General features: G+C 42.9%; 1 protein-coding gene across 2 annotated transcripts in view; it reads right to left on the bottom strand.

Moving 5' to 3' along the window:
* UBE2K (ubiquitin conjugating enzyme E2 K) overlaps positions 1 to 16122 on the bottom strand; it is a 235377-nt gene that overhangs the window by 48556 nt on the left and 170699 nt on the right. The window lies entirely within an intron of this gene.

The following is a 16122-nucleotide window of genomic DNA, read 5'->3' as shown; positions in this document are numbered from 1 at the left end:
AGGGTAACAGAAGGTTTCCTTTATGGGTTTTTTTTCGGTTTTTGTTTTGTTGTAGCCAAAAATCAAATGAAGGAATCTGATGAAACTGAGGCAACGTTTTAAGAAAACACTCAACCCAGAACAAATGGCGGGCCTCTGGATTGATTTGTTGGGACTAATGGAAAAATCAGGTAAGGACTAATTTTACTTTCCATAGCGTCCCACAGATCAATCCAGAGACTGTGGGATGTACCAAAGCAGTCCTCAAGTGGGGCAGGGTACTACAACCTGAGCAGATTGGCGCAATGCTCCACAGGCCGCTGCTACATGCGTTGTCACATCAAGTCTGGAATGCCAAGCACTGCCACGCCAAGCCTGCAAATCCTAGCAAGGGAAGGACAGCAGATCAAGTGGGCGATCTACAAAAGTCATCAATGGCAGGACAGAGGACCAACTGGCCAAACTGCAAAGGGTATTCACGGAAGCCAGATGGGACTCAGAAAAGGATGTCAACTTACATAAGAACATAAGAGTAGCTATACTGGGTCAAACCAATGGCCCATCTAGCCCAGTATTCCTGTTTTCCAAACAGTGGCCAAGCCAGGTCACAAGTACTTGGCAGAAACCCAAATCATGGCAGCACTCCATACTACAAATCCCAGGGCAAGCAGTTGCTTCCCATGTCTGCCTCAATAGCAGACTATGGACTCTTCCTCCAGGAATTTGTCTAAACCTTTTTTAAACCCAGATACGCTAACTACTGTTACCACACCCTCCAGCAAAGAGTGCCAGAACTTAACTATTCGTTGAGTGAAAAAATATTTCCTCCTATTTGTGGATAAAGGTGAGCCGAATGATGTAGTGTATCTAGATTTTCAGAAAGCTTTTCATTAATTTTCTCAGGAGTCTCTCATGAGGAACTTTAAGAGTCATGGGATAGGAGGCAAGGTTCTGGTGTGGATTAGGAATTGATTATTGGACAGAAAACAGAGGGTAGGGTTATATGGTCATTTCTCTAAGTGGAGGAGGGTGAACAGTAGAGTGCCGCAGGGATCTGTAATGGGATGTAAGACCTTTGAAGTCAGAATAATTAAATATTTTGATACCCACCATACAGGACTTAAAGATCTGGGTTTTCTAGCCTATAAACCATAAAATTGTACTGCTTTGTCACCCTCCTGTCTCCATGCATATCTCCCTGTCCCTCATCCACCCGACTCTTCCTGTCTCTCACCTATCCACCCCCATCCTGTTAGACTGTCACTGAAATGCTTTGATGTTTCACTTATATATACCGTCATCTACCAACATTTGCTTATTTCCGATCTGACGAAGAAGGGCAACCTTCGAAAGCTAATCAAGAAATGTATTAAGTTATGTCCAATAAAAAAGGTATCATCTCATTTTCTTTTCCATGTTTTATTTTGTTTTATTTCTTTTGATTACACATGGCAGATGAAATTTAATGTGGACAAATGCAAGGTGATGCACATTGGAAAGAATAATCTGAATCATAGTTACCTGATGCTAGGGTCCACCTTGGGGATCAGTGCTCAAGAAAAAGATCTGGGTGTCATTTTAGGTAATACGCTGAAATCTTCTGCTCAGTGTGCGACAACGGCCAAAAAAATCAAACAGGATGCTAGAAATTATTAGGAAAGGGATGGTGAATAAGACCGAAAACACTATAATGCCTTTGTATCGTTCCATGGTGCGTCCGCACCTCAAGTATTGCATTCAGTTCTGGTAGCTGTATCTCAAAAAAAGATATAGCGGAATTAGAAAAGGTTCAAAGAAGAGCGACCAAAATGATAAAGGGGATAGAACTCCACTTATATGAGGAAAGGCTAAAGAGGTTAGAGCTTTTCAGCTTGGAAAAGAGATGGATGAGGGGAGAGATGATTGAGGTCTACAAAATTCAGAGTGGTTTAGAACAAGTAGAAGTAAATTGATTTTTTTTACTTGTTCCAAAATTACAAAGACTCGAAGAAAGTGCTGCCACTCTCAACGGGAAATACTGTCCTCATGTAGAGGCCAGCCGAAGAAATTGCCTCTAGAGGCAGACTCAGGAGTAAGGTCAGGAAGTATTTTTTCACGGAGAGGGTGGTAGATACGTGGAATGCCCTCCCGCGGGAGGTGGTGAAGATGAAAACGGTAATGGAATTCAAACACGCAGGGGATAAACACAAAGGAATCCTGTTTAGAAGGAATGGATCTATGGAATCTTAGTGGAGATTGGGTGGTGACACTGGTATTTGGAGAATAAAACCGGTGCAGAGCGGACTTCTACGGTCTGTGCCCTGATCTTGACTGAATAGATATGGAGGGGCTGGAGTGTAAATTTTAAGAAGAGGCTTTAACGTTAGCTTCAGAACTTTTAGTACAGGAACAGTGCTGGGCAGACTTTTACTGTCTGTGCCCTGAGAAAGGCAGGGGCAAATCAAACTCGGGTATACATATTAAGTATTACATACCATGTAAAATGAGTTTATCTTGTTGGGCAGACTGGATGGACCATTCAGGTCTTTATCTGCCGTCATTTAGTATGCTAATATGTACTGGCCACGCAGCTCTCGAATCCAGATCCCCTTTCTTGTGACCAGCCAGAGGACAGCATGAGGCTATACCAGGAGGCATTTCTGCTCAGCAGGTCAGGAATCTGATGATCCCACCACAGTGTGGGTGTTTTGTAAGGAGTCGCCGCCTTCATATACACCTAAGGCTCTCCAGGTTCTGAATATGTCTGCTTCTGATCCTGCCACCGCTGCATCTGCTAATCTTAAAATGGCAAGCACTAGAAGACCATGTCAGTCTTTAGCAGTGCATGAGGCTATGTAGGAGGTTACTTCTGCTCAGCGGGTCACCCCAGACATTGCCCCTCTTCCTCTATAATATTAGCAAAATTCGCCCATTCCTCTCTGAACAGACCACCCGAACCCTCGTCCACTCGCTCGTCACCTCTTGTCTTGACTATTGCAACCTTCTTCTCACTGGCCTCCCGCTTAACCATCTAACCCCCCTTCAATCTGTCCAAAATTCTGCCGCACGTCTTATCTACCGCGTGAACCGATACTTGAGGAGAGGGGTCACTTCACTGGCTCCCGATCCACTACCGTATACAGTTCAAGCTTCTCCTTTTAACCTTCAAATGCACTCAATCTGCAGCCCCCCCAGTACCTCTCTACACTCCTCTCCCCGTATGTTCCCACCCATAACCTCCGCTCTCAGGACAAATCACTCCTATCTGTACCCTTCTCCACCACCGCTAACTCCAGACTCCGCCCCTTCTGCCTCGCATCACCCTATGCCTGGAACAGCCTTCCCGAGCCCATACGTCATGCGCCCTCCCTGCCCATCTTCAAGTCCTTACTCAAAGCCCATCTCTTCTCCCTTGCTTTTGACGCATAACCACCTTCCCCACTCATGATACCTACACTGACTACATAGTTTGTAACCTTTAGATTGTAAGCTCTTTTGAGCAGGGACGGTCCTTCCCCATGTTAAGCTTGTACAGCGCTGCGTAACCCTGGCAGCGCTATAGAAATGCTAAGTAGTAGTAGTAGTATGCAGAGGCGTAGCTAGGTGGGGGTGCAAGGGGAGTGGCTGCTCCCTTAAATGGATTTAGAATAAGATGGCGCCTATGCGGATCAGCCCTTCAGCTTCATGCTGCTGCCTATTTTACAAAAGGTCTGCTCCCACGACATCAAAACCGCTACACTCGCATCTGCCAATCTAAAAATGGTGTGCCAGCGTGGCTTTGGAAACTGCATTACCTTCCTAAGGTCCCGAGCAAAGCATGAAGCACAGATTTGACCAATGCAACTCACTGGTCACTTCCAAATAGTATAGGAGTATATGGTGAATGTCCAAGAAGCGGGAAGAGACAACAGTGGAATGGGATGGAAGGCAGAAACCACTGTATGCAGAAAAGACAATGTGCGCCCCGTCACCCCTCCAGTAGAAATCCGGAGGATCTCGAATGGATGAAGTCAGGAGTTCTGAGACCCTGCCTGGACTGGATCGCTGAAGAAAACTAGGCTGCCCCGGATGATAGCCCTAGTGCCATAAAGATAAGAGCAAGCCTGGCCCAACTGAAAAGAAAGTGTAGACGTCCTCAGAAAGAAGTCACGTCTACGAGTCACCCAGATCTTCTGCCAACTTCACAGAGTCCTCAAACAATAGCTTGTCCTGAAAAGGGAGCTGAACCAGCCGCCGTTAGAAGCTGCATCTGCCGCCCAGCAGTGAAGCTACCACCAAAAACATCTGCTTATTCAATGCCCAAAACAAATCATAGAAGAAAACTGTCAACTAAGCCAGCCTCGACTCCACATCTGGCAAGTGAGGAGGCAGTCGAATGTCTGCCTTCTAGAAGAGATCCAAAATCTGTTGCCGCCAGCTACGGCACACCCTAGCAGCCTACAAGCTGCAGATAGCCACCTCTAGAAAGAGAGAACTTCTGAAAAGTTAGCGGAAGGCTGTGAAGAAATCACTCACTAAGACTAAGTTGGCTTGAAGGGAACCCCTGAAGTAGTCTGATATGGAATCAGATCCATGGGGGAATGTCCAAGAAAGAGATCTTTGTACCCATAACTTGAACCTATTCCCATATCCCTGGACCTGGAAAGGAAAGTAGAACCTGACTTGGGTTGGCACCTGTTGCTGAGGAGCAAAAGGAAGTCCCAAGCCTACATGGAACATCACTCCCTAATAAGCCAAGATTTGTGCTGGAAACAACTTATTCTTGGTGACATTGATTACCAATCCTAAGGACTGAAGAAGAGTAGGTATCTTGGATTAAATTAGAAGAGTCTCTTGATAAAGAGAGCTGCAAATCAGCCAATCACAAGGTATGGATGAACCTGCAATCCATCCTCGAGAAGGAAAGCTGCCACTACCACCATGACCTTGAAAAAATATCTTTGGTAATGTGGAAAGGCTGAATGACATGGTCATAAATTGCTAAGGTCCCTCTGTGGGAAGGAGCACTGGGAATATGAAAGTACGTTTCCTTGAGGTCCAGGGAAACTAGAAACTCTCCTCACGAATACATACTGCTAGATTCCCATTGTGAAAAGTTGAACTGTAAACACCCTAGACACTTATGACATCCAAACTCAGTTGGAAGGAAGCTCCCTGGTTAGTACTACAAATCAAAGGGAACAACTTCCCATTCCCCCAATTGCAACCGGAGACAGACTCGACTTTGCCTAAAGGCAGAAACGTTGTCAAGGTGGCAAGAACTGCCTGATATTTGTGTCTGAACTTGCATGTAGATTCCAAGAAAATTATGTAGTTAAGTCCACGTTGTAACCGTGCAATAGAAAAACTAAGACACACTGAGCTGAGGCAATCTTGGTCCACTCTTCCTGAAACCCGTAGAGGAGTCCTGCCCAAGGAATGAACAAACTCCATCATTGGGAGATGCAGCAGCCATAGGTAGAGTTTAAACCAATCTCATTCTACCAGCAGCCAAGCAGGTCGTCATAGTGGAAACAGAAACCTTGAAAGTGGGTTTCCTGGCCCCATGAAACCTACGACAAAACCGAGAGGATTAAAAATCATCCTTAGACCCATCCCCTGGCAATCTCCGAGAATTGTAGCGCTGTCCAATTCGCGATTCGAATTGATTCATCGATTTTATTTTCGGCGAATCAATTCGAATCGATTAGTTTCTTTTAAAAAATCAATTTAAAAACCTCACTAACAGCCACTTCCTCTGCCACCAGCCACCTTCTTCTGCATCTTCCATCTTTGCTCAGGATTCAGTCCCGCCGCCTCCATGCCACCACGTTCGCACCTTCCCCCGCAGTGCCCCTCCTAAGACCCGTGGCTCTCCGTTCCCCAAGCCTAAAAGACACACTCTGCTGGAGGGAAGATTGCAGTTCCATTTGTTTGTGCAGGATGCCCATGTTCGCACCTTCCCCCGCGGTGCCCTTCCTAAGACCTGGTGGCTCTCCGTTCCCCAAGCCTAAAAGACACACTCTGCTGGAGGGAAGATTGCAGTTCCGTCTTCTTCGTGCAGGATACCCCCAGCCTCATTGCAAATTGAACTGCAAATCTTGAACACAATGGAATTGACGGAGAAAGAGAATAAATCAAGGTCAGCTTGCCCTGCTGGTCAGAGGTCAGTAGTATGGTCTGTATTTGCTCAGTTGGATGATGAAACCATACAGACTGGAGAATCTGTGAAATGTACGCTTTGCAAAGTTAAAGTTACATAGTGGTAGCACCACTAATCTTTGGCAGCATATTGAAAGACATCATAAAGCAACATTTGTTGATCTGCAAGCTGAAGACACTTCTAAGAAATCTGTTAGGTCTGACACTTTTGTGGCCACAAAGCCTAAAGCATCAGCAGCCTCTTCTCAAGCCTGGGTTTCATGCTTTTTCCACAAGCCACTTCCACCAGAAGATTAAAAAAAAATTTGACACTGCCCTCATGTATTTTACTGTTAAAGATATGCAACTATTTAGTGTTGGTACAGATGAAGGCTTTTTGGCCTATTCTCAGTCTCTCAACAGTTATACCGTGCCATCACATCCAACTTTATGTAGAATGACTGAAGATAAATATAATGATATGTCCATCTTTTAGTGTCTTTTAGTGTCGATAATTGCTTGTTAACATCCAATTATTGGAACTGATTGGCTTGTTAATAGAGTTGCACGTGCGCAAATTCAGAATACACTCAGATTTGCACACTATATAGAATTTGGGGGTATGAGTGTTATTTTATATTAAGGTGCCTAGGCTGTGAATGTACATGAACACATTTGTGTTACTATATAAAAGTAATCTCTGAGTTTATCCCTTTGTAAAAACAAGTCCCTGAGCGCACCTGCAGAAAGTTTACTCCTGCTGTGAGGCAGGAATAACTTGGTGCATGTTTGTTCTGATCAAAATTGATGCTTACATATGTATTTTATAAGTTACATAAGTGCCCGTCATGACCTGTTCTCAGGAAGGCTGGTTTTAATTTTGCTGCACATCCATTTTCAGCCACAAAAAAGGCTTTTTTTTTCCAGGCATGCTGAAAAATGGACCTGTGTGCATCCAAAACACATGCCTACACCAGTATAGGCCATTTTTCGGCGTGCCTTAGTAAAAGGGCCCTTAAACTAAGTTTGCATCAGATACTTCATGTATTACCATAATTTATTCTTCCTTAACATATATATGCACATGATATATATCTATATCATGATCTGTTCACGTATGTTATGTTACATGTATGTTACCATGTATGTATGCAACTTAACACATTGCCATTTGTAATTCTTTTACCCGGAAATGGCAACCACCATTATGGCAAATGTAAGCCACATTGAGCCTGCAAATTGTTGGGAAAACGTGGGATACAAATGCTACAAATAAATAAAATCTACATTTTGAGTCAGCTTCGAAGTCTGAGATATGCAAGCATTACCACAGATCTCTGGACCAGTGGAACCATGGTGGCTTATATTACAATTACTGCACATGGCATAGATGATGACATTCATTCAATGAATATTGTGCTGGATACGCAGTACATGCCAAAGACACATACAGGTGACAATATAGCAGATGCCGTGGAAAGTGCAGTGAAGAAATAGAAGCTAGAAGGCAAAGTTTTTGCAACTGTTACCAATAATGATTTCAATGAAAAAAGCTGTAGGGAAACTTATTCGAAAAGGAATTTGTACCGCTCACCACTGCTGCTTCGGGGACACTCTGCAGTTATGTGTGGAAAATGGGCTGCAGTCTCACCCAGCAATAAATTCCGTGATATCGTTAGCACTTTCCATCACAGTACTATACTTACAGAAAGCTTGAAAACTGCTTAAGAAATGCTGGGAATGCCAGTGAAGAAACTGATTGGTGATGTGAAAACACGCTGGAACAGTACTTGCATTATGTTGAGAAGTGCAGTTGAACTGAAGCAACTCATTGGTTTAAGCTTTGAGCAGCAGCAATAAAATCACAAAGAAAGGTGCACCTGCTGAAAGCTACTATGATCTTGCCCAAAAACTCGATGTTTTGCAGGCTTTTGAGGAAGCCACAACAATTGAATCTGGAGAACAGTATGTTACTGTGTCTGCTGTTCATCCGCTGAATGAACACCTGATTAATTCAATCAATACAACATATGGGGAAGATTCAGGAAGGCAGAAGAGGAAGTTGATATCGATGATGAAGATACAGAATCAGCAAACCTGAAAGTTATCTCTCGTTTGAAAGAAGAACTGAAAAAAAAGTTTACTCCGCATATTTCAAAATATATTATTTGATAATTTATATAGATTAAGCAGCTTCCTGGATCCGAGATTCAAGTCAGCCTACGGTGAAGTACCAGATGTCACTGCAGTTGCAGATCAAGAGATTGTAAAAATGCAAACCACTGATGTACCACTGACAGCAGCAGCACAGGCATGGAGATCACTCAGGCATTACCAGCTGGAACACAGGATGTGGATAAGCCTCAACAGAAACACAGTTTCTGGGAAACAGTGGAATATACAAATATTTCAGCTAAGAAAGCCTGACTTCTATCACAATCAGACTATGACAGTGATATTTGAATCAGATGCAGTGCAGAACTTGCTTGCTATAAACACGAAGATCCTTTGGAAACTGGCGGTGATGTTTTTTGTTTCTGGCAGCTTGCACAAAAGTTTCTGTGTATGCCAGCCACCTCTGTGCACTCAAAGAATGTTTTCTGCTGTTGGACAAATTATAGCTGCAAAATGCAGTTGTCTGAAGCCAGCCAAAGTGGGCAAAATGATTTTTCTTAATAAAAACTGGAAGATGTAGGACTTGACCAAACTTCACTTTTCACATGATGTAACACACAGCATGGCTTGCTCACATTAAAGTCTGCCTTTGTTCAACTGCTGCTGCCTGTTTTTGTTTTTTTACCCTTTGTGTTATAATATTAGCATGTGGGCCTCACTATTTCAATCTAGTTAAATCGAATCAAATTGAATCGAAAAACCAAATTTTTTTTTTTAAAGAATCAAATTGTACCCAATCGAAAAATTTTTAACTGAATCAGACAGGACTAATAGGGAGTCCCACAGCTCTTTACCCAACTGCCATAGACCTCCTCCAGTCCTAAGATTATTTCCAAAAGGCAGGCTGCCAAACATGACTTGGAAGCCACATCAGTGATCTGATGCCTAAGCCAGTGCTAACTTCTTGCAGAGGGTCAAGAATTGGCTGGTGTAACTTATGCACTAGAACTGCTGCACATTGGATCTAACAAGTGCAGCTGTGAACCAGAGCCAGATGGCACAGCAGAATATGGCTGTTGCACCATTGCACACTACAGATAGCACGTTGCAATAAGTTGTGAAGCGGCACCTCTAGAGCTCTGTGCTCACTCTCAGCTGGTTGCAACAACTATTAAGCTACCTCTACAATGAAGTAGTTCCTGGATCACTCCTCATGAAATCTAGGTTCTCCATACCATGAAAAGATGCCAAAAATGCAATTGAAGCAATTAGAGGTACCGGGTACGCTGCAGATACCGGGATAGCTGGGGCTAGTATGCAAAGGTGGGGCTAGTATGCAAAGGTGTGGCCAGTATCAGTGTGCAAAAAGAAAGAGGAGGGCAATCTTTAAAACAGTAGTGTAGTGATAACAGTTCCAGCCAAGCAAGCAATAAGAGAATGAAATAAAATATGCCCCTTTGGAAACATAGCTGAGTCCACAGTTTCTAATAGGATGGCTAAACGAGCCTTGGACCTGTAACCTTCAGGCTGAAAGGCTAGCCAGCTTCCTGAATAAAACTAATTTGATGTACACAGTGCACAAAGAGCAAATGCCACCAGGGCAGCACAGAGAGTGCAGGACTACCATGGAGACCGAGAGAAACCTGAGAGGACAGAACTAGCTATGGGAGACTCAAAGCTGTGGGAGACCTGAGGACTCCCACAGGGGTCTGCAAACCACCCCAGGCCTCCTTCTCAGAAGCCCTTATATACCAAATATGAAGAAACTGGGAGCGATCCACCCCAGCTCCCCAGTCATCCTCTGAAAGGCCTGCACATAAAACTGCCAGAAACATAGGCGAATTGGGCCTCAAGGGAGCGCCGGTGCTTCAGCCTTGACATGTGGCGCAGCAGGAAAGATGGTGCCCTCAGGCGAACATGCGCGCCCAAGAAAACAGCTGCTCTGCGCCTTCCAAAATGAGCTGGTAAGAAGCACAATGCTCCACGGAGTCGGGCTGTACAGCAGAGCTCCAGCACGGGCTCTCACACTGGGAGCTGCTTTTGCTCTCCCCCACCAGCGCAGGTAGCGTAATGACTACTCACCCCCTCGGGAATCGCTGTTGCATGCTACGTTGGTCCTCACACCCCTCAGCCAGTACTGCAAACTGGAATGAGCTCGCTGCGCTAGACGAATCAGACCGAGGTTTTTTTGTTTTTTTTACAGTGCTCAAATGTCATTATTTTATTTTATTTTTTTAAGGCAGGAGAGCATGCTGGAGCAAAAGAAACCTCAGACTCTTTTTAAAGTCAGGAGATTGAGAACCACAAACCCCGGTCAGGCAGAGAGGAGGGAGCAATGGGGAAGGAAGGGAGGAACCTGGCACCACCAGGTGTACACCCATGCCCCAGGACCGGGACACCTCAGACCCCAGAAGCTCGACTACACCCGGGGCCAATCAATCCAGAGCTGCACGGTTATGACCATCCACCTGCTAGACACAGAAAATACTGGGGGGGGGGGGGGTTAAGGTGGCTGCACATGACCACATAGTAAACCTCTGAAGTTCTCTATCTCCACTTGCTGGTAGAGGTGCATAACCCACAAGTCTCTAGATTGATCTATGGGACACTATGGAAGCTCTATTTTTTAGGAACTATTTATAGAATTTAGTCCTAGATGGCCATTGCTTATGAAGATCAGCTACTGCAACTACTAGACACTTGGGAACCCACTGGAGCCAAGAAAAAACTGAAGGGTAGTAATTTGTACTAGCAGTGGTTGATTTGAAGCTTGAAGCGAAGGTACGTCCAGCACTTTGTTTAATCATCTCAGATCCAACAAATGCATCTACTTTTCCTTCTATATAAAGAGACAGATCAGTCTGAAGTCCCAAGACTTCTCGAAGATGAGGGAGTGTCTGGCATAGAACCCCTGATTCGTTCTTTGCGGTGGAACATGCATTGGTCTTCTGGAGAAGAATTTCCCAGACTTTAAGAGGCCTCTGATTTGGGAGAGAACAGTGGCAGCCAATATGAACATAAGAAAGTCTGAGTCAGACCAAAGTCCATCAAGCCCATCCCATCTTTGACAGTGACCAGTCTGAATCGCAAATACCCAGTAGATCAAACAAAAAAAAAAATAGACCTGTTTCTCACAGGTCATTTTCAGGGAGGAAAAATAGACCTGTTCCTCATAGGACATTTTCAGACAGGAACAATGGCTCTCCCATGTCTACATAGGTAAGAATTTTTTATGGACTTTTCATATAGGAATTTTTTAAACTCCTTGATCCTGCAGCCTTTGTTGCCTTGATAACATCCTTCAGCTGTGGCCAAGAAAGCAAAATAGAATGGTAGGAATTATTAGGAAAGGAATTAAGAATAAAAGAAAACATGTCTTTGTATAGCTACATGGTGCTGCTACACTACACATTGTAATCTTACTGCTATGTAAGCCGCATTGAACCTGCTATGTGTGGAAAAGTGCGGGGTACAAATATAACAAATAAATAAATACACCTTGAATATTGGATGCAGTTCTGGTCAGTGCATCTCAAAAAAAGATATAGCAGAATTAGAAAATGTACAGAGAAGGGCAACCAAAAAGATAAAGGAGATGGCACAACTACTCTGTGAGAAAAAGCTAAAGAAGCTAGTGATCTTCAGCTCTAAGAAATGAGAGCTGGAGATATGACAGAGGTCTATAAAATCATGAACAGAACAGATAGATGTGAATCACTTGTTTACACTTTCCAAAACTACAAGGGACTAGGGGGCACACAATGAAGTTACTAAGTAGTACATTTACAACGAATTGTAGATACTATTTCTTCACTCAATGTGTAATTAAACTCTGGAATTCATTGCCAGAGAATGTGGTAAAAGAGGTTAGTGAAGCAGGAGCTCAGTTCTTTAATTAAAGACAATTTTTTCCTACTCAAATGTGTGACCCATGCCATATCAGGAAAAACGAATAGGCTAATCACAAAATGGAACATTTTTCCAAAAATAAAAGCTTTAATAAACCAATCTTCTCCCATTTAGATGGGAAGGTATCCAACATATGGCCCATAAGAAATAACGCCACAAGACGGCTGTAGAACAGCCATCAAAATCAAGTAACTCTACAATGGCTAACCTTTTGGCCCCCTCCACACCATCAATTCAAGACTTCCCAATATAGTAACTACTATTTTTATTTTTGTTACATTTGTACCCCGCGCTTTCCCACTCATGGCAGGCTCAATGCGGCTTACATGGGGCAATGGAGGGTTAAGTGACTTGCCCAGAGTCACAAGGAGCTGCCTGTGCCTGAAGTGGGAATCGAACTCAGTTCCTCAGTTCCCCAGGACCAAAGTCCACCACCCTAACCACTAGGCCACTCCACTATGTATAGCTATTTCATTAGAATTTGCCAAATACTTCCTTAGGGTATCTTCTCAGTAAGATCTCTAGAGACAAGAGCAAATGACAGGAAAATTCAAAAACAATATTTTTTGCTCTAAACATATCTTTTCTAAAATTCCAGTTGTCTATGAATAACTAAGATATCTTCACATTGTTCTTGCCAAGTTTCAAAACAAGAACGTCTATTAACAACTTCCACCACTTGTTCACTGATTGTTGTGAAAAATCACAAAGTTGTAGGTCACACACCTACAAACATCAAGGAGGGAGTCCTCCTGGAAAAGGATGACAAGAATTCTTGAATATTATCATCTTCAAAAAACTTGATGGTAGTTGCGGAACATAAGAATAATTTTGTATTTGTATATTTTGTAAGAAACTTCAGGTATTGGTCTAATTTTATCTTGGGTGAGTGCATATGGCTCAGTCAATGGTGAAGACACCACCACCACCTAAGAGGAGGACAAACTATCAGGAGAAAGCCCTCCAACAGAAGAAACTAAGGAAACCCCTCCGCGAAAAACTACACTCGCTCCCAATCAAAGAATGCATTGTCTTTAAAATCTGCACCATGGTTCACAAAATTATCTACGGCAAAGCGCCTGGATAAATAACAGACTTAATCGACTAACCACCAGAAATGCATCTGATCTAACACGAACATATCTAAATTTACACTACCCAAGCTGTAAAGGTTTTAAATACAAATCTACCTATGCATCCAGCTTTTCCTACATAAGCATACAACTGTGGAATGTGCTACCAAAAGCCTTGAAAACGACGTACGACCACCTAAACTTCCGGAAAATACTAAAAACCACCCTGTTAAAAAAGGCATACCCTCCCGATCCAACCTAAATGTCTGACCTCGGCTACACAAGAAAACTAAAGCACATAATGAACATAACTCTACTCCTCCGCTCTACAATTCTTATAGTGGCTCTGCCATATAAACTTCATCTTACCACAACATCACATTGTATTCGTTCACACCAGAATCTGCAAACGCCTTTCCAGTACTATGTAAGCAACACTGAGCCTGCAAATAGGTGGGAAAATGTGGGATACAAATGTAATAAATAAATAAAAGGTAGACAAGGGTGTAGTAAGCTGTCTTATTTATTTATTTATTTATTTATTGCATTTGTATCCCACATTTTCCCACCTCTTTGCAGGCTCAATGTGGCTCAGGTTTTTTTTCCTAGTTGAAGAGCCTCTATCACTGGCGAGGCATCTACACAAATAAGATACTTATCCATAGGTCCCAATGCCTGCAGGTTACTAATGGCACCCTATTTCAGATTTCACTTCACATTTATCCATCACTGTAAATCCAAAAGTAACCTTCAAAAAAGAAAAAGGTGAATCGGCATCTCCAGCTCCTCCAAAGGGACATGCCCCTGCAGCCATGCATATGTGCCAATACTGATTCTTCTGGCGGTGGCTCTTGAGTGTCACATGCTGACGTGGTATTTTCTGGGCACTTCTCTTTCTCTCTCTCACTACTTGGATGTTGCTGGCTGGTAGGAATTTACCCTCTGTCCCCTGAAGGGAATATTTTTTTTTTTTGAGGACTAATTATCTATCAAGGTGATAATTAATCCTTTATGGACCCTGCCCACCTGAAAAAAATTTCTTTTGGACAAAAGTGTCTGACTGATTTTGTAAGGTAGGAAGGGTTGAAGGGGACTATTTGTTTGTTTGTTTGTTTGTTTGTTTGATTGAATGTAGGTATAAAGTGTGTGGGATACTGATTGCCTTGTTCTTTTATTTTAGGGGTTTTCTTTTTTTCCCCACTGTGGAGTCTTTTCCCCTTGGTGGTTAGAGGATATTTTATTTTGATTTATTTAATTTTCCCTCATCAGAGTTGTGAATGAGTTAAATTTGTTAAAAAAAAAAAAAAAACCACTGCCCCCTATCGTGTGACTAATTTCTTAAGGAGTATCACAAGTGACTTTGTCAAATGCCTTCTGAAAATTCAAATACGCTACCAACTGGCTTAATTTTACCCTCTTGTTTACAAATTAAATTTAAAAAAAAAAAAGGAAGAGAGACATAAGACAGGACTTGCCGTTAATGAATCTATGCTGCTAAACCAGTCCCATTAATTCATATCTGTTTATATGGTCAGTAACATTTTTAGTATAGATTCAACCATTTTGCCTGGCATCAATGGCAGGCTCACTGGTCTACACTTTCTGGATCACCCATGGAACCTTTTTTAAAAACTGGCATTGTAGTGGTCATTATTTTGAATAACAGGTTATAGATTACAGAATCAGTAGACGATAAGGAGACAATGAGGTTCTGAGAGGTAGGTGCTCCTCTCTTTGAAGGACATTACCCTGTGGAGTAAGGAGCAAGTACTGTATCAGGCACCTGTTATTGTAAAGGACTCCCCAACAGTTAAATAACTAATAAAGTAATTGAACATCCTTTGCAAGAAAGGACAGGTATGGTAGTCAGGCAGAGGTAGAGAAGTTGCCAAGACAACTCATACACCATTGTAATTTAATACTAGAGTAGAATTAGGTGGACCATTAATGTGCAGACAAAGAATAGGAAGCATCCTGCAGTGGATAGGTGAGAGGACAATATCTACACAGGCCTAGTGCTGAACACATAACTATGCTATAGAACAGGCTGAACAAGATGCACACTTACCTGCATATAAACTCTTGAACATGAGGAACGCTGAACCCAATGTGCTGTTACGACTGAATTTAAGAATTTATAGTCTGCCTTTCCACTTGCGTCTGTGCTGCACTGCCAACTCTGGTCCATGGGTGGAGTTTATAAAAGGTTTACACAATTTCCTGGAGGAAAAGTCCTGAGTCTATTACTGAAATGGACATGGAGGAAGCCACTGCTTGCCATGGGACTGGTAGCATGTATTGTTACTGCTAATTGGGTTTCTGCTAAGTACTTGAGACCTGGATTGGCCACTGTTGGCAGCAGGATATGGGGCTAGATGGACCACTGGTCTGACCCATTATGGCTATTCTTATGTTCTTATTCAGACTGCAGCAGCAGCTTGTGACTTCTACACTGAGGTGATTCTACTCCAGAATGGATGGGCTAGATACAGGTTTATGCTCAGACTTGTGCATCTGCACCTGTGCTTTAAGTTGAGATGCCTCTTTTGAAAGCCGTCTTAAACAAGGAAAGGCCTAGCACTAACTTTCTTACTGGACTTTTGAAGTCACTGCTCTGAATCATGGCAGCTATTATCAGCAGATGAGGATTGTACACCGTTGTGAATTGAAAAGCCAGGTGGTATATCAAATTTTTAATAAACTAAATCTACTGGAATGTGTATAATCCACCTGTCTGCAAAAGATTTCCTTCCGTCTTCATGAACAGGAGCCTCTTCTACATTTCTTAGTGTTTACAAAGATGGAGGAGATCCTTCCAAGCCTATGGGGACATTCTCCTGCAACACCTGCATTTCAGCCTGGTTGTGTTCAGAACTCAAAAAGGTTAGACATCTTATGGTTGTTGAAGTTCTGGATCTTTTTTTCACAATGCAGGCATGGATTAAAG

This window comes from Microcaecilia unicolor, chromosome 2 (assembly GCF_901765095.1).
Source record: "Microcaecilia unicolor chromosome 2, aMicUni1.1, whole genome shotgun sequence".
NCBI classification, from domain to species: Eukaryota; Metazoa; Chordata; class Amphibia; order Gymnophiona; family Siphonopidae; genus Microcaecilia; species Microcaecilia unicolor.
The sequence above is the reverse complement of the archived record's forward strand: the minus strand, read 5'-3'. Positions and strand labels throughout refer to the sequence as shown.